The 22,709-nt window shown below is 36.1% G+C and overlaps 1 long non-coding RNA gene across 2 annotated transcripts in view; it reads left to right on the top strand.

Annotated features, from left to right (window-relative positions):
- The window catches only part of LOC134737214 (uncharacterized), a 201,399-nt gene extending 179,702 nt beyond the window's left edge, over positions 1-21,697 (top strand). For both annotated transcript variants that reach the window (XR_010121884.1, XR_010121882.1), the window contains one exon: positions 20,472-21,697. This is a non-coding gene — a long non-coding RNA (uncharacterized lncRNA). The remainder of the gene's footprint in view (positions 1-20,471) is intronic.
- Positions 21,698-22,709: the final 1,012 nt, after the last annotated feature.

Here is a 22,709-nt window from a genome sequence, read left to right as displayed (position 1 = left end):
CACCAGGCATGTGCCACCACGACCCACTAATTTTTGTATTTTTAGTAGATACAGGGTTTCACCATGTTGGCCAAGGTGGTCTCGAACTCCTGACCTCAAGTGATCCGCCCACCTCGGCCACCCAAAATGCTGGGATTACAGGCGTGAGCCACTGTGCCAGGCCTCCCATGTCTCTTTTCAATAAACACTTCCCAAAATATATTGATATTGTCCCACTTCAACACATTGCCATTATCGCAGCTAGTGATATTAATGGTAATTCAAAAATATCATCTAATATTGAACCTATATTTAAATTGCAGCAGTTGTCATAAAAGTACTTTCGAGAGTCTTTTTTTTTCTATTTCTTTTTTGAGACAGGGTCTCACTCTGTCACCCAGGCTGGAGTGCAGTGGCACAATCTCAGCTCACTGCAGCCTCGACCTCCTGGGCACAATGGATCCTCCTGCCTCAGCCTCCTGAGTAACTGGGACTGCAGGTGTGCAACATCATGCCTGGCTAATTTTTCTATTTTTTGTAGAGATGGCGTTTCGCCATGTTGCCCAGGCTGGTGTGGAACTCCTGGGCTCAAGTGATGCATTCACTTTGGCCTCCCAAAGTGCTTGGTCTAAAGGTGTGAGCTACCCCACGTGGTCCCCTTCAGAATCATTTCTCAAAAAAATAAATAAAATCAGAAGTGTTCAAGGATAATGGCTGCACTAGTTTATTAGCCTCTGAATGTATAACGATCTTTTTTTTTTTTTTTTTTTGAGATGGAGTCTTGCTCTGTCGCCCAGGCTGGAGTGCAGTGGCATGATCTTGGCTCACTGCAAGCTCCGCCTCCCAAGTTCACGCCATTCTCCTTGCCTCAGCCTCCCTAGTAGCTGGGACTGCAGGCTCCCACCACCACGCCCAGCTAATTTTTTGTATTTTTAGTAGAGACGGGGTTTCACCATGTTAGCTAGGGTCTCAATCTCCCGACCTGGTGATCCGTCAGCCTCAGCCTCCCAAAGTGCTAGGATTACAGGCGTGAGCCACCGCGCCTGGCCACAATCCATTTTTTTATGCATAAATAGTTCATTGACTTTTTGAAGGACCAGCCCATTGTCTTTTAGAATGTTTTACCTTTGATTTGTCTGACAGTTCCCCATGGTTTTAACTCAAGCTTGTCCAATCTGCCTTATTTTGTTGTTGTTGTTGTTGTTCTGGTTTTTTGTTTGTTTGTTTTAGGCTTTTAGCAGCCCGAAGCCATGGTTTTTAGTTTCTGTCTTTAGTGACAAGTGGAAAAGTGGAATGAGAAAGGGGCTTTAACTGGCCCAACGAGAAACAGAAACTAAGAACCTATGACTATTCTCTCCCTTGGACACCCCTGGTTCAACTTATTCCTCTTTCTTCCATATTTCTCTTAGTGTAGAAGTTAGATCTAAATATTTGATTAAATTTAGGTTGAATGCTTTTGGTGGGAATACTCACTGGGGAAGCTGTGGAATTTGTGTTAAATTGTTTCAGTAGGTACAGAATGTTTAGTTGTGCTCCAAATAATTCTTGATCAGCAGGCAATGGTGCCAGGCAGTGTTACTTATAAAGGAGGGCTGGTGCTCTGGTAGCTTTTCTCTGGGCAAACCTTAAAAGCCTCGTTTGCCAAAGATAACTCTCCCATTGTCTCTGGCATAATTTCTGGAATGCTGACATCATTAACCTTTGTTTATGTTGAGCTATTGGAAGCCCGTGATAGGGTTAACCTATTAAAAACCACTCTCTGCCATTTACACTTTATCTTGAACCATATTATTGGATTATACAGCTATTGATCCATCAGGGTACTTGAGGGAAAACAACAGAGAGCATATGAGTCTTAATGGAAAGGAGAAGTACACAACAGTGGAAATTAGAGAGCCTGGTTGGTGATATTACCAGGGTCTCTTAACAGTTGTCTTGCAATGGGACTGGCAGTTTGTGTAGGCAAAGAAGTTAATTTGGGGGTGGGGGTGGGTAATGAGGGGCAAAAAGAAAAATGTTTTTAAAAATTGATTTGGAATGATTCTTATCTACCCAAGTATGTTGCAGCCCCAACCTACTGGTGTGTAACTGTAATGCTGAGACCTGCATAAGAGGGTTGCCTCACCTGCAACAGCACAATCGACTTTACCATATCAAGTTCCCCTTTTATTTTTCTTTCTGAGTTTACTAATTAAAACATGAGTTGAGAGTAGTTAATAGAAAGACCTAACAATCTTGATTTTTTTTTCTCATTTTATAATCCAAAGCTATTGTCCTTTAAATTTATTTGCTTATTTGTCACCATCTTCTGGATGAAGCCAGAGGCTTGATGGCCTTGGTCGCTTTTCTGTTTCCAGAGCTAGAACCAGCCTAGCCCATAGGAGAGGTTCAGTAATATTGTTAAGTGAAGTAATGAATTAACAACTTGGAAACAGGCTGGAACCTTTGTTTTCTATTGGATGTAACTACTTTGCATTACTAATCCTATTAACTGTTTTTGATGGAGTTTATTGGATGATGAGGTACTGACTAAAAGATTACAAAACATGTTTCCCCAAAGTCATGATCTTGCAGTTCTAAAGAAAGCACACAGCATTCTCATTTACCTTGAGGTACTGTAGGTATACTCTTGGATTATTTTAGGTATATTTCCTGCAATTATATATTTTGAAAATAAGGAAGGAAATAGAGTTTAAGAGTTAAGTTTTCTCTCTGTGATGTTTTGTTTTGGTAACAGTATCTATTAAATTGAAGGAATTGTTGGCATATACAGAAACTCGGAGCAACAAATTTTTTCATTTGTTAGATGAAATGCAAGTCCACTTAGAAAATAGTCTTCCTGCATTTCTCTCATGAGAAAATAGTGAATGAGTAAAGAATAAAGAGTTATGGATATTGACCTTTGAAACTCTCCCCAAAGCTTCGTGACTACTGATGGGATGACATGAAAAGTCATTTCACTTATAATGAGATACAAAGCGGGCCTGTCTTCTTTTAAAACCTGGCATTTAAAAATACATTTACTTCTATTATGTCCTGGCCTAACCTGCACAGGCTATTGCATATGACATATTACCTGAGCAGATGTTTTAGACAATATGCTGGCAGCGATGCAAGTAAAGAATAAAGTTTATGGTTTTGTTTCTTCAATCTCAGAGTCACACAATTGAGAAAGCTTTTTTATCTGGCAATTTATCGCAAATGTTATGTAAACTGCCTATTAATTTTATGCCTACAGTGCAGCAGAAGTCCTTAATATGAAGAAATGGGAGGAAATAGACATCTAGATGATTTTCTTCCATAAGACACCTTCTCACCTTAGAAAAATCTTTTGTAGCCAATTTTCTTCTGACCTTATGAATGAGGAAGCTGGTTAGAGGGACATGCAGATATTTGGGGACTTGTATTTCTTGATACTAACAGGGGTGGAGAGGGAAAAATGAGAAGAAAGATATGATGATAGGAATTTCTATAACTGTATTATTTTGAGCAGGTACCTAGACTATTCCTAGGTTATAGAAGAAGTGTGAGGTTTTAAAAGAACTGTTCCAGGGAAATGATTGCATTCATTTTACTGTCATGACCTCTACTGCAATTTATATTATGAACTCAAAATAAGCCTGTTTAATATTTCATTAAAATGTATAAAGTATAAACATACAGTATTATGTTACATAATGCATTTGCAAGTTTATACTCAGATGTGGAAGATTTCCGTATTCATGAAGGAATGACCTTCATACCCCACTGGAGGATCACCAGTTTATGCAATTCTATGACATTTTTATTTTATTTATGTACCGAATGAAAATATGACATTCCTATCATCTTCTTTAACAAATGTATTATCTATCAGAGAGGGCACAAAACCATCTCTGTTTTCACTGGGTGGCTGGCACAAATATTTGTCCCAATGACTTAGCAATGCCACCTTCACCTGTGTACGTGCTCAAGCATTTGCATTTGTGTTTCTGAAATTCACTTTTCCTTATCCAAATGTGTAGAATAATAATTTGAAAAATAGGAAAAAAATCTATGAGTTTTATGTTATGTAATCAATAGGAAACATTCCTAAATAGAAGATAAGTGGAAATTAGGGAGATGAAAGGAAAATTAATTAATCCCAAATCAATTAATAAAACACCTCCACTACCACAATAAAATCAGAATGTTTGCACAATTTCTGCATTTCACATAGATAATTCATCAAGATAAACAGATGTTCATTTAGCACTATGGCTTCCTGTCTCCCAAGCAGCATTGATTCTGTTCTGATCAATCATTTAGTTTTGAATTTCTAACCAATAGAAGGCCTTGAAAAAAGCAAACCATCTATGTGAATTGGCTGTTTTTGTAGGTGGCAGGACAAAAGTTGCTGATCTGGATTCAGAAAATACTTAGTCATAGATTAAGGGGGAAAAAAAATCAATGTTTTAAATTGCTTTGTAGTTTTGACTCTTAGCCTAGTGGGGCCTAGAGCCTCATAGAGTGAATGTATTGAAGGAAATAAGGTAGAGAATAAAGTTTTTATTTTGTTTCTTCAATCTCAGAGTCACACAAGTGAAGAAAATGCAAATGGACCTCATGAGAGGCTGTCAGGCTCTGTCTCTCTGGGACCTCTAGATCTCTTCTGAGCATTTGTTTCAGATTTTCACTTCCTTTGAAGATTTTCTCATGATTTCTATGCATTTTTATTTTTCATGATTTCTATGCCGAAATTTGATCACGTGGGCACCGGTACTATAGTCTCTTCCAGTTTGGTACCAAACAAAGACTAATTGTAGTCTCTCTGTCCCAATTCACAATTCTCACACTCAAGATTCCCAACCCCCACCTCTTCCCTTCCCTTCCTCATCTGGGTCAGGGACACTTTAGCTCCCATCTGGGATGGGTGGGAATTCAGGCTCTCATTACTCTCTGGTAGGTTGTGGGAATTCACTCTTCCAGAAGATGATGTGGGCAGGCTTAGGCATGAAAACCTGTGAGATTTTAAGACACCTCTAGAACACCAAATCATATAACTTTACATCTAGATTGCTCTGTAACCCCCTCCTTAGAGATGCTGCAAGTTATATCTCATCTTAAAAATAGAAGGAGGTTATCAATTTTTAAAATTGGTAGCTGACTTTAGCTTCAGGTAAGCAGCCCTTTTTTATTAAAATGAGAGCAAAACTAAATGCAACAAAATATATTCTTTTGATTTTCATGAAATAACTTTCCTGCTAAATTATTCCTCAGAAAATTGGCTTAGTGTAGTGAAAGCTCCCCCAGTAAAGCTCAATATAATTGTTTGAGAGAAGTATTGTTTTACTGAATGGTTATAATGCTCTCTGGGGGAATAAGCATGATTTAAGTACAATTAATCTAACAGCATTTTCCACAAATACTGCAGCTGTAGTCTAACCAAATATTAGAGCGCCATTTAAAATATACATTTATTATTTACCCTTTACATTTTTTCCTTTAAACATTTTGAGGTGGAATTTATATAACATAAAATTAACTACTTAATCCCTTTACATTTTCAATAGGGTTTAAATGTCAGGCTTGAAAAATAATAAAATTAAAAAATAACAATCAATGAAAAAGAGTTTTAAACAAATGGATTCGCTACAGGAGGCTTAAGGCAGACAGACTGTCTCCAGCAGGAGAGAGAAGGGAGCAGTGAACCCTTTTCCCCAAACCCGGAGGAGTTCAAGAGATAGATGGCTTCATCCCTAACTGTGTTAGAAGTTGTCCTGTCTCTGGAAGCTGACTCCATATGGTGATCCGTTAACTTAAATGCTGGAGGGAAGAAATGGCTGAGACCATTTAAGAAATGGAAAGTTTCATTGTTCCCCGTATATATGGCTATAGAGGAAGCTTTCTAAAAAATTCAGATTATTCAGCCATCGATTTGTAATCCCAGCTCACTGACACTAATGTGTTGAAATTAATTTGCTTTATACAAGGTTCTTTCAGATCATATATACCGTGGTTAAGCTCTCAAACTCAACTATTCATAACACCTTAGCTGAAGTTAACCTTAAAAACAAAAATAGGTTGCCATTGTTTTCATATCACACTTTAAACAGTAAGAACAACAGCAGACAACAATCCAAGGTATTAACATAGCTCCCAGCCCAATAGCGCCAACCTCAATTTCCACGCCTTTTCTTCTCTTTTTTCTCCAGCCACATGGGCCTTTTTCCCAGTTCTAGAAAATACTAAAGATACTCATTTCTACAATCTTCATTTGGATTGTTTGCTCACTTCATTTAGTCTCCTTCCAATGCCACTTGATAAGAGAATTCTTTTGATTAGTTCATTTAAAGCAGCACCCACCCATTATTCTTTTTATTTTATTTTATTTTTATTTTTATTTTATTTATTTATTTATTTTTTTGAGACGGAGGCTCGCTCTCTCTCCCAGGCTGGAGGGCTGTGGCGCCATCTCGGCTCACTGCAAACTCCGCCTTCCGGGTTCACGCCATTCTCCTTCCTCAGCCTCCCGAGCAGCTGGGACTGCAGGTGCCCGCCATCATGCCCAGCTTTTTTTTTGTATTTTTAGTAGAGACGGGGTTTCACCGTGTTAGCCAGGATGGTCTCATTCTCCTGACCTCGTGATCCGCCTGCCTTGGCCTCCCAAAGTGCTGGGATTACAGGCGTGAGCTACCGTGCCCGGCCGATTCTTTATATTTTGATAGTGCCTTACTTTTTCTTTATAATACTTATTGCCAACTGATATTACATTATTTATATTTCTATTTTTTTCTCCTCTATTGGAACATAAACATATTGGACCATAAACTCTATTGGTCCTTGAGAACAGGGACCTTGTTTGTTTTGTTCTCTTAATCCACAGTGTCTAGAACAGAATCTGGCATACAGTAGGTACTCCAAGTGTTAGGCTGTAAACTTTGTGTTATCAGTTAATGGCAAGATAAGTACATTATGTGAGAAAAGCATTTGGAAACTTTTGTAGCAATTTAACGTTGATAGAACATTCAAGCATGGGATTTTGTAGATTACAAAAGTATCAGCCCACGGTGAATTGAGGAAAATTAAAAAAAAAAAACTGGTTCTTCAGCTATAAAGTTTGAGAAGTACAACCCTCGCCCTACCTACCTTCTTAAGACACCTCTTAACTTAGATGGTGGAAGGTAAACTCCATAAAAATACAGATTCCACTGGTTTGTGCTGTGTGGGAATATGAACTCCAAAGTGCAAAATCTGCTGCTGGACCTTGCCCTATATGTCACTAAAAAAGAACCCCAAGGCATGGGTATTTTGGAGACAACATATACCACATGTGGGTGTGCAGCTCTGATCGATATAGCAAGTAACCTGCCAGAGAAGGCTCTGCAGTAGATCCAAACTGCAGAGAGAATCCAGCTGAACTTTTGTGGCAACTCGGAATTCTTTTTGGAGCATCTAACAATTACTCACTGGAGAATAACAGCACAGAGCTCTAGGACTTTAAAATAAAATCATGCTGTATTTTCTAGAAACTCAGTTTCTGTTTGAGAAACAACCACTAACTTGCTAAAAGATCCAAATAGAAACAGAATACGTGACTTTGGGCCATCAATGACCAAGTAGGCCAAGCCATCCAGGATGAAGTGGGTGTTACGTAGTTTACCAAGCCACGTCATTGGGAGCAAACAGCAGTAATAATATTAATATTGTGATTGGAAAACATACACGTATGCATTTTCTCAGCAATATATATAGTACAATATTTTAGCAATAATTAGCTCTAAGTATTATAAAAGAATCTGAAAAGCAATTGAGTGAAAAGAATAACCTCCAAACAGTAACCTAGAGTATATATTCACTGAAAGTACCCTACAAAAATTATGGGAAAATATACATTTTCAGACATATAAAAACTGAGAACATTTATCAGTAGCAAACCCAAATTAAAATAAATAATTTTCTTTAGGTAGAAGAGATGATTTTTTTTTTTTTTTTTGAGATGGAGTCTCACTCTGTCACCCAGGCTGGAGTGCAGTGGTGAGATCTCGGCTCACTGCAACCTCCGCCTCCTGGGTTCAAGCGATTCTCCTGCCTCAGCCTCCTGAGTAGCTGGGATTACAGGCGCATGCCACCACACCTGGCTAATTTTTGTATTTTTAGTAGAGATGTGGTTTCATCATGTTGGTCAGGCTGGTCTCGAACTCCTGACCTCATGATCCGCCCGCCTCAGCCTCCCAAAGTGCTTGGATTACAGGGGGGAGCCACTGCACTCGGCCCGAGGGATGATTTTTTTATGACAATTTTCAGAGACACAGGAAAAAATGCAGAATAAGTTGTAAGTATATAGATAAATGTGAATTAACATTGGCATATATGTAATAATAACAATAATATATCGACTTAAAATATATAATACACAACATATGACAGAGATGGAGTAAATAATGCTAAGAGTTCTAATATTGTTTAATTATCTAAGAAATGATAAGAGTATTAATCTATGATAGACATTTGTAAGTTAAAAATGTATGTGATTTTTAGAATACTAGTAAAATAGTAAATTGATTTATAACTAACAAGTTGTAATGAGCAAACAAAATAATAAATTACTTATATAAAATAATACAAGAAAAAAAGAAAAAGAAGGAATGAATGACCGTTGGAACATATAGAAAGTGAAAGCAAATAGTAACATGGCAAATTTAAACGTTCAAATTTCAGCAATCACATTATATATGTTACTAAATATATTAATTAAATGGTAAAGATTTTCAGATCTAAAAAATAGCCTACAATCTGCTGCTTATAAGTGACCTATTTGAATATAGGATGTCAGAAGTATTGAAATTAAATTGACAGATACATTATGTTATGTAAATAGTATCTAAAATATATTAAACTAAAGATTAATGTCTTTTTATAATAATAAGGTTTACTAGAAAGATTTAATAATCATAAATGTACACCTAATTTAGAAAATATGTAAAGTAAAAATTGGCAGAGCTAAAATAAGAAGTAAATAAATTCACAATAATAGCAGAAGATTATAACACATCTTTCAGTAACTGGGAGAACAGCCTGACAAAAAAATCAATAATGATGTAGAAGATTTAAATAACAGAACTAACAACATTGATATAAATGATATATGTGTTAATAGAACATTGCATGTTAACAACTGTGAGATATATAGGCTCTTCAATTACATATGGAACATTTACAAAAATTGACCATATACTAGGCAATAAAGTAGGTTTCAACAAATTTTGAAAGATTTCAATCATATGTAGTAAGGCATATCAAAACTTGTTGGATACAGTTGAAGCCATGATTAGAGCAAAGTACACAGTCATATATCAGAAGGGAAGATAGGTTAGAATCAATTTTTATTAGCAATCTAAAGAAGTTAGAACAGCAAGTTAAATCTCAATAAAATTAAAGAAAGGAAATATAGAAAACTATAGAGCCAAATGGCTTCCCCAGGAATTCAGTCAAAGACTTGAGATGGATCTACAGATTCAGCCCAATACCAAAAAATGGTCCAGAAAATATATTAATGAAAATTGGTAAATGTTTCCTGGAATTCATATGGTAATTGAAAAGCCAAAAATGGATGAGAAAATCTTGAAGAAGGATAACTAAATAGAAGTACTTACTTCTTTAGATTTCAATCCTTATTTTGAAGCTACCTTAATGAAGACAATGTGGTATTGGCACAAAGAAAGACAAAGCAACCAATGGAACAGAATAGGGGGTTCAGATACGTACAAATATATGTGAAGTCACTTGACTTATATTGATGGTAGCTCTGCAGAAAAGTGAGCAATGGACAGTTTTTCAATAAATGTGTTGTGTCAATTGGGTATATACATACAGAAAAACAAAACTTGGCTTGAAATTACATCATAGATAAAAATCAATTTCTGGTCTATTGTTGCCCTAAATATTGAGAGTATAGCAATAAAGTTTCTAGAAGATAATATAGTGGAATATTTCAAAGTTATGGAAGTATGGAATATTTCAAAGTATGCCCTGAATAAGAAAAAGAAATTACTGGCCATAGATGAAAACATTGATAAAAAAGATGATTTTTTTCTACTAAGACCTTTGCAACAAATAAACTCTCAGAAGGCTTGTTCCCAGAATGCATGTAAAGCTTCTACAATGCAAATAGAAAAAAAACCCAATCAATACAATTTAAAAATAAGCCAGGAACTTTTAGAGGCACTTATGAAAAGAAGATATCCAAAGAGATAATAAAGATATCAAAAGGTGCTCAACCTTAGCAGTCATCAGGAAAACATGAATTAAAATTTGAGACACCACTGCGCTTCCATCAGTATGACTAAAATTAAAAAGACTGGCAATATCAAGTGCTAGTGAGGATGTGAAGCTAACTGTGATGCTCTTCTACTGCTGGTGGAAGAAAAATTGTATAATGCATTTGAAAAATTGTTAGGCGGTAGTTACTAAATTTGAAGGCACACATGTTCTACAACCTAGCAGTTTTATTAATAGTTATATTCCCATAAGAAATACATATATATGTGTACAAAAATGCATAAATAAAAATAATCCTAGTAGTCCCAAACTACAAACATCTCATATGCCCATAAACAGAAAAATGGGAAAATAAATTGCAGTTTATTCATACAAAGGGATACCATACATCAATGAAAATGAACAAACTTATATAAAGTAATATTGATGAATCTCATGAATATGATGTTGGATAACAAAAATACATAAAATAACTCAAACTGTAGGATTCCCCTTATAAAACATTTGAGCACAGGTAAAACCAATATCTGGTATTAGACATCAAGATAGGGGTTCCCTTTAGTGAGGAAAGAGTGGTCACAAGGGAACTCCGGGAGTGCTGGAGATGTTCTATTTCTTGTCTTTGGGGGTAGTTATATGGATGGGTTCATTTTGTGACAATTCATTGAACTATCCAAGTATTATTTGTGCTATTTTCTGTATGTATACCTTAATAGATATTTTATGTGTCATACTTAAACAATATATTTTAATAAAAGGCAGAGAATACAGATTATTACTGGGTGTACTTATCTATTGACAATGAAATGAGTATATTAGAGAATAGTCAAAGTTCTTTCCAGGAAATAGGATGTAACCACAGATTTGGCCCTTACTTAGCCGAGGCTAGAACACGGACACTTCTGTGTCACTATATCCATTTGTAAATCTATTTCAATACTTGACAATATTTTTTTCAATTACTTTAAAAAGTACGAACAATCCCTTATTACTTATGTCCATCATGAATCATGGTTTTTTTTTAGTTTTGCCTCATGATCATAAGCTTCTATAGGTTATATATTGTTTTCATACAATACACTTGGTATAATACACAGATCTTCATCATTTTGTGATTGCACAGAAAATAATCATTAACGATGCCCTGCTCAGTTTAAGCTATGGCATCATATTTGATTTACTCCAGAGTCAGTCTATATTTAAATTTAATAAAATAGCATTATAATTTTTTAAAAATATATGCTTTAAATATGCAAAGTGAGGTAAAATATTAACAATAACACAAAGCAGTCTATGTTAAGTATTTCTATTACTTATAATGCTTTAATAAAAAAAGTTTCAATCAGCTCTTCCAATTTTTTCCACTTTACAAAATCTACTAGTTGGGTGGTTAATTGAGTTGGTAGAATGAAGACTGAATTAATTTTATTTATGTCTTGTAAAGCTATTTTCTGTTAGTAGAAAGAAGGTGATCTAGCCAAACTTGTTGTTGGATTTATTACTCTCTGTTAAACTTTTCTAAGTGTCACCTTTAAAGCATTTGGGATTTCCATCCTAATTCCATGCTTCAAATTAGGAGCATAAAAATGTTATATGAATTTTTCTATCTTCAATTTAATAGATTATGTAGAGTATTCCATTAGCAGAGGAAAAATTTCATGATATCTTTAAGACAAGATTTTCAAAATTTGGAGAGGTTCTAAGCTTGACTTTGGGCTCAGTCAGGACAAACTGGAAAATGCTTTCATTGTGCATAACAACTTTTAAAACACAGAAAAGATAAACAAATCTTTAACAAAACAGTTCCTTAGTTCTATAAAAACTTCTGTTGGCTAAACTCATTCTATGTTATGAAGTTAGAATACTTCCTATGTTGGGAAACCCTGACCTCAGGAAGCTATCTGTTCCACATTTGGATAGATCCTATTGTTAGGTTTTTCATTTTAAGTTCTAAATGTAAAAGCTATTGTTCATCAACCCTAGGTCCACCTCTAAGACTGTTCCCATTCTTCTTGGCATATTTGACATTTTGCAATGTACCTATGTGCTCCCTCTCTTATATTCAGGCCACACAACCATAGTTCTTTCTACTGTCCTTAGGTGTTGATTGCTATTCTTCATGATCTTGGTTACCATCATTTAAAAATAGAAGTGGCCCTCATTTGGCGCTCTAGGTGGCTACTCTTGTAGCTTAATTGGAAATTCTTATGGAATCTTTCATATAATAAATAAATCCCTTACATTATACATGTAAACTCTTATTTACAACTGTGACTGATAACTGAGTCTATTGGCTCTGGGCCAGTGTGTTCAAGAACAACAAGAATATGTGATCTTCTGATTCATGAGGTTGAAAGACTTTTCATAGCATAGAACAATGAATCCACAATCCTCTGAAATGAGCAATGATTTTGGCAAAAGCATATTTTTTTCTCATAACAGTGAAAGAGTTCTGGAGGCGAGGCATGGAGGCCTCTAAAGAGATTTTCAATATAGAAAAAGGATGTTGCGATCCCTTCAAGGACACTGGTTGGTGTAAATGATATCAAATATTGAGAGAAGCTGCAAGTATTGATAACCCATACATGTATTCCTGCCCCCAGCCCTCAATTTAGTATAGTCTGACCTGCGACCAGAGACAGAATAGGTAATAAATAGGAGATCCAGACTGACAACGTTTACCTTAAAATATGGCATATTGGCTGGGCACAGTGACTCATACCTGTAATCTCAGCACTTTGGGAGGCAGAGGCAAGCGGATCATGAGGTCAAGAAATTGAGACCATCCTGGCCAACATGGTGAAACCCCATCTGTACTAAAATACAAAAAATTAGCCGGGCATGGTGGTGCGCACCTGTAGTCCCAGCTACTCAGGAGGCCGAGGCAGGGGAATTGCTTGAGACTGGAGGTGGAGATTGCAGTGATATGAGATCGTGCCGCTGTACTCCAGCCCGGGGACAGAGTGAGACTCCATCTCAATGAAGTGGCTCATGCCTGTAATCTCAGCATTTTGGGAGGCTGAGGTGGGTGGATCACGAGGTCAGGAGATCGAGACCATCCTGGCTAACATGGTGAAACCCCGTCTCTATTGAAAATACAAAAATATTAGCCAGGCGTGATGGCAGGCACCTGTAGTCCCAGCTACTCGGGAGGCTGAGGCAGGAGAATGGCATGAATCCAGGAGGTGGAGCTTGGAGTGAGCCAAGATTGTCCCACTGCACTTCAGGCTGGGCGACAGAGCGAAACTCGGTCTCAAAAAAAAAAAAAAAAAAAAAAAAAAAGGCATGTGAAATGAAGTACAGTACTAAATGCAATCTGAATAGTGTAGAATGATATTGGAATATTATCATTCCTCAGATGAACAATGCACTTGTATTTAATGAGATCTAAGTTTCCATTCAATATAGTATTTGGTAGTGATTTGTGTTCTCATATTGAGTTTGTAATCAGTTAAAACTTATATCATTATCACTCAAATTTTGCTAAACTAGATCTCTACATGTTACTTGTATAATCAGTTGAATCAAATTAGAATATAAGATGTTTTCATTCATTACTTAAAAATTAATCTCTTTAATTTCCTCTTGTTTCCAAACTAGAGATAATTTTGAACCTTGATTCCATCATCCCACATCATGGCTACCCCTTCTCATTCTTTATTTTTATTTTTTTGCAAATGTGATAAGCCACATTTCCCCAGCAATGTTTAATAGACTGGCACAGAAATAGTATTGGTGTTATGCAATGGGGAACCACTTTTCAGTGCTAATTCCAAACATAAAGTAATTTCTTCTGCCAGAAAGATTTTAAAACCACCTCCTCCACTGAAACTACAGATAGTGGCAAACATAATAGAGACAATGGCAAGCACAGAAACCCTGCACTCAGGTTAGGCAGAGAGACAACTTGCCACACTCTCATAGGGATTCCCATCACCTGGTTAAGTTAGCAGCCAGAGTTTTGCAGAACATATTATAGATAAGAAAGACTTTGATGGAAATCTACTGATAAACATGCAATTCTAAGGGATGAGAAGCATGTTTGTAAATTCTAAGGGTTGAGAAGCATGTTTGTAAAGTCTCAAAACCAAGTAGTTATGCTTTTCAAGCTAAGAAGTGACATCCTAGTGAAATCAGCTTGAGACAGGTCTTCAGAAACACAGATGTGGCTGGCCAGCAGGTCAGCTGCTCAGGGGGCACTTGGCCATGTCAGGAAGACATGGAGACAGCAGGTGGCTCTAGAATCCGCTCTGTAAACTTTTAATTTAATGGTATAATGTCTGGAAAAATATACATGGTTCTTATTAAGAGCATGATTTTCAAAAAAATATATATTTTTGTTAATAACATTAACTAGGTATTACAACCAAGATTCTGGTTCTCAGATGAGAAAGAAACAGACAAGCAGCCCCTTCACAGAATATTTATTTTCCTAAGACATATTTCTGGCTTAGTTTTCTATGTTTCATACTCACTGAGGTCTTAATACTTCTTAAATAAATAGGCCTGTGCTGGCTTTAGTAAGCACCTCTCTGTGCTAAGTAATCACAAACCATCTGACTAACAGTTTGTTCTAATGTTTAAGATATCTTTAATTTTGATAACTAATATCTGGATGCCATTTTCCTCCTTTTTTCAATTCAAGGAATATTTTCTTATCTTTACTACCCTGGTACCTCTTCTCCACATATTCTCAAAATTTTTGGTAGTTATTTTTAATGTCATCTGAGTTTTTGTAGTACATTGGGATATAGTTTTTCTAGACACTTGAGTTTATTTAAAACAAATAGTTAATTTCTTATAACCTCCTTATGTAATCTCCTTGGTGTTAGTCCCTTCCTAAACATTCTTTACATGTTTTTCCCATGTTCTTCCTTTCTTTTTCTCTTTTACATTGTCCAGTGTTTACCACCGTGCATTATAAGGAAAAGTTTCTCAATAAATACTTAATAGCTTGTCTTGTCACTCACGACATTACAAAAGCCGCTGTCTTGGAGATGTTGGAGAAATGTCAGATATCTTTGGCTTGTCATTTCACCATCTGTTCTTCACTTTAGATTCTTTTTGGAAACTTTGCCTAAGCACATAGATGATTCATTTTCTTTTCCATAGTGTTGATGACATTTCCCCAAGTGTTAAACCTCATGCTTGTGGTTAATCAATTCTTGGATCCTATCATCATTTCAGCCTGATGATTCTTGCTATAGAATCCATGTGTCTTTGGTTGAGGCTATAGATTGTGGTCCTCAGATCATTTCCAAGACTTCTGACATTGGCTCACTCACAACTGGGAGTTAAAATTTGCCAGTTTTTCTGCTGAAGTGAGAGGGCCTTCTTAATCAGAGAACGTGCCTTTTATCTTTCGTTGAGCTAACCAACTGTTGTCAGGACCTCTTTAATAGTTAACTCCTTTTCAGGGATTTATGAGACTTTTGAGCAAAGTAGGCTAATGTTATGCTGAACACTCATAAGGCCAAAATTCCCAACAAGCTTTCATCAACAAGTCATTCATTCTGAAAATTCTGATGAATGGAAAACTCCAGAGAACATTCAACACTGTCTCTATGAAATCATTTAATGCTGAAGTTGGAAAGGAATTTAGTAATAATTTAGCACATCCTCTTCATTTTACTTATGGGGAAAAATGAGACCCAGAAGAATAAGTGATATGCCCAAAGTAGTTCTATAAGTTGTCAAATGACAACTAGAAGCCAACATTTCTGACAACAATCCTAGGGCAGGGCCCCTTTGGTGGAGCTCTACCATCCATTCTGGCTTTTCTCAAAAACATAGCTTGCAAGAGTTGAAGAAATGGCAGAATAAAATAGTGTAGATCTAATGAATGGGTTCTGGCTGCAATGTGAACTTTCATAAGTGAAAAACCTTATGGGCTCAGAAAAGGAAATTTTGCATATTTGACGAAAGTGGTCAGAGATTTGGTGGGGTTTGCTGGAAACGATTGATGTGGTGACTCTGATGGGAATGAAAGCTGAGGAAAATGGTGATGCTAATAGAGGCAGAATGTGACAGAGTTCTGAGTGGTTAGAGTAGAGGTTAGCAAATTTACTCTCTCATCAATAACACGGTGTACCTTCCTCTTCCAAATGTGATGAGTTTATAGCCAAAGGGTAGCAAAGAATTTGTTGTTTCTAAAAACATCTTCTGTGAAAATATCTGTATTTCTTAAAGGAAGACTAATTGTAGATAGCATCTCTTGGTCACAGATTTAATCAAATACAGTTTCCTGAATTGGTGCTGTCCATATTTCTATGTTTCTACTTGGCAGGTGTATGTGAGGACAATGGTGTTTTTTTGCGGCAGTGTAATTACCAGTAGAATAAATTTTTTTGGACTTGCTGCATTGGCTGTGTTCCTCAAAGCTCATCTTGTTAAGGAGTGACGGGACTGATATTGTATTGTGTGATATTGAATCATTTCAGATTGGCTTTGTTTTCATACATATTTGCTGGATTGTACACCCGTTTCAATCTATATCAGTTGTCACACCTGCTATTATTTTATTATTTCTCCAACAACTAAGAAATTTGTCCTCCTGTTTTGTACACCTTCCACTGCACGAACACACAGCCTCTGGTAGAGCAGCATGCAGCAACTTTCAGAAGTTTAATTCTTCCTTGAACATGCATAACAAGTCAGCAGCTTTTAAAGACAGTGCTTTGAAAAAAAAAGAGATTACCTTTAATGAAAAGAACTCCACATTTACCATCTATTACAAAATTCAGGCACACAGAGCTTGGAGCAAAAAGACAGGACAGAATAAACCAGCATTGTGTGGAATCATAAAAATGTTAGGAGTACAAAAGACACAAAAGATGCTATATTGAAGAAGGATATAAGGTCACAGAGGAGAAAAAAAGTGAACTACAGTGATAAGAGGAGGCGAAACATAATTGTCTGTGTACCTGTGGGTAGGCACCACAGAGGCCTACAACTCAGAATTGCTAACAATCGTCTCTTGAAGAGGACCACTAATACTTCAGAGTCTTTAGCACTGGAAGTCAGAAAATCAGAGAAATGTAAAGGAAGTAAATTTGTACTGCTGAATACCTTCTGAATATATGTGCTGTGTTACAAAAAGATCCATATCTTAACTTGGAAAATATATGGTTTGGGAATGAAATGAACAATTCAGATAGAGAATACATTTTAAAAAATTGTTGCAAAAGGATAACAAAAATATTATTATCTCTTTATTCTGGTGGCTACATCTGGCTTTTCCTTGTCCCATTTATATAGCAAAGATTACTTTTCTCCTTTTTGGAATTAATCAATCCATGATAAGTACTTTATTTGTTGAATTTTGTGTGTATTCTGTGGGAGCCATTTTACAACTGTGGTGCTACATAGTTAGATGAACTCAGCCTCCTAATACTGGGAGTAGGTTTTCATCTTGTTTGTTTGTTTGTTTGCCCCAGTGATTTGAACTAATCCTTCTATAGACAGTTGAGGGTTGATACAATGTAATGTAAGTTGGGGTACAACTATAACCAAACGCTTACCCCTCGTGGAGGTTGCAGTTTATGAGAAATAAGGGGGAAAAGGGCAAACAAAGAAAAAGTATGATATTTGGGGTAGGTTCTTTTTTTTTTTTTGCCAGAGTCTTGTGGTGTCACCCAGGCTGGAGTGCAGTGGTGTGATCTCGGCTCACTGCAACCTCTACCTCCCAGGTTCAAGCAGTTCTCCTCCCTCAGTCTCCCACGTAGCTGGGATTACAAGCGCCTGTCAGTATGCCCGGCTCATTTTTGTATTTTTAGTAGAGATGGGATTTCACCATATTGACCTGGCTGGTCTCAAACTCCTGGCCTCATATAATCTGCCCACCTCAGCCTCCCAAGTGCTGGGATTACAGGTGTGAGCCACCACGCCCCGCCTAGGGTATGGTTTCTGGTGGGTAATATTTGACAGAATTCCATACTCTAGCAGTGTTTGCATCTTTCTCTCTACTTGTACCTGCCTATCATTCTGTGACAGTATATTTTTAAAACTCCTCTCCCAGCCAAATATTAACTATGCATTCATCTCAGATCTTCACAGAATCTCTTGTGCTGGGCTGTGCATCCATGCTTTCTCTCTCTGCCTTCCTAGGTGGCTGAAAGGAGAAATTCATAGCTCTTTTACAAAACAAAACTGCAGTTGCAGAACCTACTTAGGGGCTGCTCAACACATGGTAAATTCCCACATGAATTTAATGTGAAGAAAAACTGTGGCTGCGTAGATTAACTTGCCTGCTCCCCGTTGTGGAAAAAGAAGTGTGTAACCAGACACATTTTATTTTCTACTTCTCTTGACAAAAATCATAGTGATTAATGTCTTACCCGAATGTTACAATCTGCTCAATTCATTTGCCTGAAAAACACCTATTCCTCTGCTTTCTTCAGATGGTATCTGTTCTAGTTTATCTTTAAATATATGTTCATGAGGTAGTGGGGGTAATTACATAATTATGTGCAGTCAAGTTCAAATTCGATTCCATTTTGCTACCATGAGTAGAGGATTCCTGGACAAACTCTTCTCTTGTATGGAGATTGCATGCACCTCTTGCATTGATCAGGGTTTGCTAACTATTCCTCTTTTCTTGTAGTATCATTTTTTTTCTTTCAGCTGAACTTTTGCATCAGCAAACACTTATGCTCTAACATTTCCTGTATTTAAAAAGAATAAAACACTTTTGTTTCACTCCTTCCCTTCCACCTCATCTTTCTATCTCTTCGTAGAAAACTCCTTTACTTCACATTCTTCTCTGGGTCTGCTCCGACAGGGCGTCTTTCCTCACCACCCTACTCAGACTGCTTTGGTCAAGGGCCTGCTCACTCGTCCTTCCCTCTTTCCCTCCCTTGCCTCCTCTCGTCCTTTCTTTTTTCCTCCCTCCTTTCCTTTTCCTTCCTTCCTTCCTTCTTTCCTTTCTTTCTTTCCTTCTTTCTTTCTCTCTCTCTTTCTTTCTTTCTTTCTTTCATCATGACAATCCTGCATATATTTTGTTAAATTTATTTCTACATATCAATTTATATCCTAAGTATATTCTTTATATTTCCCTCATCTCATGCACAGTTAGAACAGAGGTAGCTTAATGCTGTTATGTAATTAAAAGCAGAGATACTGAAATCGGCCCAAGGTAAACATACTAGTTTTAACTCTTTAACCTTGGGCAGTTACTCATCCCCTTCAAAGCTCAATAATTTCAGATGTCAAATTGGAATAATAGTACATATCTCAGAGGGTCATTATAAGTACTAAATGAGATAAAGTATATGAAGAGCTCAGTATGGTAACTTATATAATAAATATTCAACAAATAATTTTTGTTAATATCATTGTTATTATTACAAATATATCCTCTGATTGTGCCTTTTAGATTCTAGTGGTTGGAGAGCTGTTATTATGTCCACTTTATAAGTAAGGAAATTCAAAGTTCATGAGATATTAAATAACCTGCCCATTATTACCCAAGTAGCAAGTGCAAATTGAACCTATTTACTTCCATATCCCAGACTTTGGCTGTGATATGTGAATTTTAAATTTTTCTCTTAAGAAAAATGAATGGCCTATTTTGCTAGAAAAAGTAAGGTGTAATCAATTATGAAACTTGTATTATCAGAGTGGAGAAAACATGCACGCTCCTTCAGTGACACATAGCTCTTCTTTATACTGAATAATATAAAGAAAGAAATTTCTCATGATGGACTTTAGTGAATACTAAGTTTTCCAGTAGGCACTGTTGTCAACAACATCCTTTCAGAAAGTATAATAATGGATTTCATACGACCACTCCTATATTATACTTAATACATACATATTATACATAATACATAATACAATATTCAAATAAACTTCTGTTAAGTAAAATCTGAAAAGGAATACACTAACATAGTTTAGCTCTAACCCCTAATGGCCAATAAAGTTATACAATATGTAGAATAATCATGTGATTTAATAGTTTGGCAGAAGCAAGGAAAGTGAGTGCATTTTGTGTACAGACAACTCATCTACTTTTTCTCTCATGGAAGTATTTTCCTTCCTAATTCATCTTCCACTGTTTCTTACATTAGATTCCCTTTCTCTTTCAGCTCTCCTTAGTTCTAATAATAGAGTCATTTCCTTATAATTATCTGGAATTATGGAATTCCTTTAAAGGGGCAAAATGGAGGTTTTGTTTGGAGGATGAACTCAGTCTGTATTAGGCTCTTTAATTTTGTGCCCTTTTGCTCCACTTAGTTTATTCCTTTCTCTTTTAGTTGCTACAATGTAATCCCAGCTACTCCGGAGGCTGAGGCAGCAGAACCGCTGGAACCTGGGAGGCAGAGGTTGCAGTGAACCGAGATCGCGCCATTGCACTCCAGCCTGGGCGACAAGAGCAAAACTCCATCTAAAAACAAAAACAAAAACAAAGAAACAAAAAAACAAAAAACCAACCAACCAACCAAACAAAAAAGCACATTGTGCTATTTGAGTTGTTTTCACCTAGCTCCAATGAACTGATCCAAATTTTGGACTCTTAGGGTCTGATTTTTCTTGAATGATAGGATTTAAGGTTTCTTGATGAGGAGATCAGGTACACATTCTTCAAATAATTTTTTCTAAATTGTAATTCTGTTAGGCTTTGAAGGAAGTTGGACTGAACTGACTGAATGGTCAGAATGAAGAAACCCTTTAAGAACAGGGTTCAGCATGATGGAGCAATCAGAGCAGGAAGAGGAATTTAGGAGATATGTTTAAAGTTATGAGTTACGGAAAAGATATTAGGTTATAAATTGCTAATATGTAAAGCTTCTAAATATCCCTCAATCTGCTTTTGGACTTTGTTTCTGCATATTAAGATGATGCTCCTTGAAGTAAAAATAAAGATATCTTGTTAATTTAGCTATTGTTTATAAAGTTGGCTTAGACTAGATTGAATTTTTTTCCCCAATAAGCATTTTCATGAGGGCTCACTGTTTTCTGATATGGTCTTGCTGTGAAACTGTTTCATGAGTCGTTTTTTTCAGCCAGATTATAAACGGAATCTATGTCCTGTGAGCAAAGTGGCTAGGAGAACTCCTCTCAAGCCAATATTCCAGTTAAATGATCCAGATTACCAGTTAATTGCTCTGCCCTGATGTAACTAGCTTATGCATCCTCCATGTTCCAAGACAGAAGGAAATAGTGCAGATAACTATAAATTATCCAGTGGGTTTTGAGCCATTTATATAGCTAATCAAATATTGGACATGTTTAGCATTTACCCAAATATACCTGAATTGACAAAACCCACATCCTCAGAACAGCATAATTTTTCTCATTAAGCAGCATATATAGTGATTAATAAATTTAAATTATGAAGTCAACATGTTAATTGCTACTGTACTTGGATGCTTCTAATATAATTTTGTTTTATTCGATTTATTTTGCATACCTTAATGTATTTCATAAAGAAAACACTGGTATAATCAATTTATTAAAGAAATAATGTATACAGAACAAAGTGGAGACAATTGGTTGTGGATTACTGGTAGACAAATTATTATTTGAATATTGAGAGGACTATACCATAAAAATAATAGCTTTAATAATTTAGGACATATTCAAAATTACTTTAGGTGCCTTATCCAGATTTGGAAATGAATACAAAAGTGCCTTATTAAATAACAATATAACTATATAGCTTGAATGAAATGAAAAAAAGACTTTTGAATTATAATACGCCACTCATGCAGAATAATTCATGCATAATACAGGATTCCAATTGGGGACTGATTTAATAGTGATGTTAATGAAGTGCCAAGAAGAGAGTGAGTAATAGGGTGAAATTCCTTTGTAGCAATTTCCAGGAGAGGGATTTTTTTTTTTTGGTAATAGAACTTTTTAGAAATTTCAATTGGAGCAATTTCATTTGGGTTGGGAGGGATTGATTGAGAAGACAGAGAGGAAAAGATGAGGAGAAAAAAGGGCAAATAAGGGGGAAAACTGATTATCTTGCTTCTATGTAAGATTAAAATTTGCTCAAGTAGTATAAAATGAAATTGACTAAATGTAAGTATGAAATGAACCTGCCTCATACATTTTCCAGGCTGAACAAATTCTAACAATAGAAACAAAAAAGAGTAAAGATATTTTGTAAATTTGTCCAGTTTTAAAGATCTTGTGCTCCTTTGATATATTCTTTAAAAAGATTACTATTTCCAATGCAACAACTTTGACATGTTATACAATTTAAACCATAAGTAAAATAAAAATGCATTTTGTCACTGTAGTTGAAAATACCATTTTCCAGAAGAATTATAACGAGAAAACATCATTTTAATGGATTGAACTCATTCAGTGGAAGGAGATGTTTCAATTCTGTTACCATCTTTATTTCAGAAAGCAGTCTGTAAAGTTAAACATATGTGATGTCTCACCTCTTCTGGAGACAACACTGACTTATTTGATAAAGTTGCCTGCTTGTTCCAACTGTACACTACTTCCCAAATTTGCTAACTACAGAACATTTAAAG

The sequence above is a fragment of the Symphalangus syndactylus genome, chromosome 7, assembly GCF_028878055.3.
Source record: "Symphalangus syndactylus isolate Jambi chromosome 7, NHGRI_mSymSyn1-v2.1_pri, whole genome shotgun sequence".
Taxonomy (NCBI): Eukaryota; Metazoa; Chordata; class Mammalia; order Primates; family Hylobatidae; genus Symphalangus; species Symphalangus syndactylus.
Note: the sequence above shows the minus strand (reverse complement) of the source record. Positions and strands in the feature narration are given on the sequence as shown.